Source organism: Odontesthes bonariensis, chromosome 11 (genome assembly GCF_027942865.1).
Source record: "Odontesthes bonariensis isolate fOdoBon6 chromosome 11, fOdoBon6.hap1, whole genome shotgun sequence".
In the NCBI taxonomy this organism is placed as follows: domain Eukaryota; kingdom Metazoa; phylum Chordata; class Actinopteri; order Atheriniformes; family Atherinopsidae; genus Odontesthes; species Odontesthes bonariensis.
In genome coordinates this window covers 3,845,913-3,848,541 of record NC_134516.1, presented here as the reverse complement: position 1 = coordinate 3,848,541, position 2,629 = coordinate 3,845,913, and positions in this window count along the sequence as shown.

Here is a 2,629-nt window from a genome sequence, read left to right as displayed (position 1 = left end):
GAGGAGGAGTCTGTTAGGGGGAGGAGTCTCTTAGGGGGAGGAGTCTGTTAGGGGGAGGAGTCTGTTAGGAGGAGGAGTCTGTTAGGGGGAGGAGTCTGTTAGGAGGAGGAGTCTGTTAGGGGGAGGAGTCTCTTAGGGGGAGGAGTCTGTTAGGGGGAGGAGTCTTTTAGGGGGAGGAGTCTGTTAGGGGGAGGAGTCTCTTAGGGGGAGGAGTCTGTTAGGGGGAGGAGTCTCTTAAGGGGAGGAGTCTGTTAGGGGGAGGAGTCTTTTAGGGGGAGGAGTCTGTTAGGGGGAGGAGTCTGTTAGGGGGAGGAGTCTTTTAGGGGGAGGAGTCTCTGCCTCAGTGGGAGGAGTCTCTTAAGGGGAGGAGTCTGTTAGGGGGAGGAGTCTTTTAGGGGGAGGAGTCTCTGCCTCAGTGGGAGGAGTCTCTTAAGGGGAGGAGTCTGTTAGGGGGAGGAGTCTTTTAGGGGGAGGAGTCTGTTGGGGGGAGGAGTCTGTTAGGGGGGAGTCAGTGGGAGGAGTCTCTGCCTCAGGGGGAGGAGTCTGTTAGGAGGAGGAGTCTCTTCCTTAGTGGGAGGAGTCTCTGTCTCATCGTGTCTTCCTGTGACAGTCAGCTGGTTTTTCAGGAGAGTTTGCAGCTTCTGCATCCTGAGCAGCAGAAAGGCTGAAAGCAGAAAGTTGTTGGAGCCTCAGAAGAGTCTTAATTCTACCTAAACACATGTTACAGTGGAGAAGTTCATCATGCATCATGTGTGTGTTCCACAGACCTTATTGTGTGTGTTTATTCATTCATATCTGCCATGAAGAAGCGCTGGGAAATGAAACGGCCGTTATTACTGCCCTCTAGCGGTTAAACCGCACAGCTACATCAAGCAAAGCTTCATGATTTAACCGGAAGTCAGATCACCAGCACCATGGTACAGCGAGAACTATAAAGTCTGCTCCGTTTCAATTTACTGTCACATGTAGCCACGTTTTAGCACCACATTCACTCATTCTCTGCTTAACCTTTAAACCAAATATAACCGGAGCTAACACAGATGCTAGCTAACTGCTCCTAACTAGCTAGCGTTAACTGTAGCTTAGTTTACACTTGAAGATAAAACCTGCGCCTTTCACACAAAGAGGCCACCAACTTATTTACATTCAGTCACTCCCGAGTAAAACAAGTTTCAGCTGTTAACAGATCAAACAGCTTTATATTACGTCTGTGAGGTGCAGCACAGCGTTAACAGCGTTTTATTGTGAAAGGTCTCACCGGAAGTGTCAGTCAGTTGTAACATCTCCAGCTTTACCTTTTCTGTAGATACCACCTGTGGCCACTAGAGGGCAGAAACGCCCTGCTCACAGCATAAAGACTGAATCTGCAGACTGCAGCTGGCTGCCTTCATCATATGAACAAAATGACTTTGGAACAGATTTCCCTCCATTTCAGACACAACGGGACAACAATGCTGTCAGCAAAACATTCAAACTGACACAGTACAACAATCTTTAGGAGAAGTTTAGTTTGAAACTGATCTATCTATCTATGACAGTGTTGTTAAAGTATTAATATGACTGCTCTTTTCCATCATAAAACTTAATTTCATAAAGATTTCCCACATTTCAATGTAGTGATGGGATACTCTCCAAAGCACGTCCCAAATCATTGTGAAAAAGGCTAAAAGTCCAGAAGTCTCCAAGGCCAAACATTTATTTTTCTTTCTTTCTCTCTAAATAAATTCTAATAACCCAAACAGCCAATAAACTAACATTCAGTGTGAAACAGTGCAAAATTATAATAAAATGTATGAAACTGTGCACAAATAGAACATTTAAATAACCTGAACTATAGTGCAAAGTAATAATATTCTAACATTCAACTCTGCACCATTAGAATAAAATAATTATGTACAGAATGTAGGAACTCCCGCTTCCTTCAAAATAAAGCCGAGAGGGAGAGAGAGCTGTGAGCTGTGAGTCGGTAAAACAAATCCTGGAAACATAAATACTGTTGGAGCTGTTTATTCCTGATCTTCATTACTTTGAATTTGGTTCAAATGTATTCTTAGTTTACTTTATATTTTGGGGGGTTATTGACAGAGTTTATTTGTAGGTTAGTAATTGTTAGTTTTGTGTTTCTTTGTTTCTTTGTTAGACAGGAAGAACTGTGGGCCCATCTCCTGTAAGCACAGGGACTGGTATAGCACCAGGATGGGCTGGGCGGGGGCCGGTGGCTTTTACCAGAGCAGGAGAAGCAGCAGAGGACAAAGAAAAGTTACACCTGTGCTATTTGCTTGTTGGGTTTATATGTTTGAGTTGTAAACCACGTCCCGGAGAGATGTTCCAACAGTGGAAGGAGTGTTGCTGTGTTGTAGAGGGGCGGGGCCTTATTCAGACCATCAGCCCACAGCAGCAGAGCTCCTCAGCTGCCTGTTACTCAGAAGATGACGTCATGCAGCTGCTGAATAAGGCTTCGGAGGTTTGGATGAGACCCAACGCTGGAAGTTTCCTTTCTCGCTGCCCTTGAGTTAACGCGGCCAGTGAGGTGTGCAGAGTGTTCACATGATGTTCCCACGTGTTTCAGATGCTGCAGCGACGCTTTCACATCACCTGCTTCACTGCATGCAAACACGGCACGTTGCAG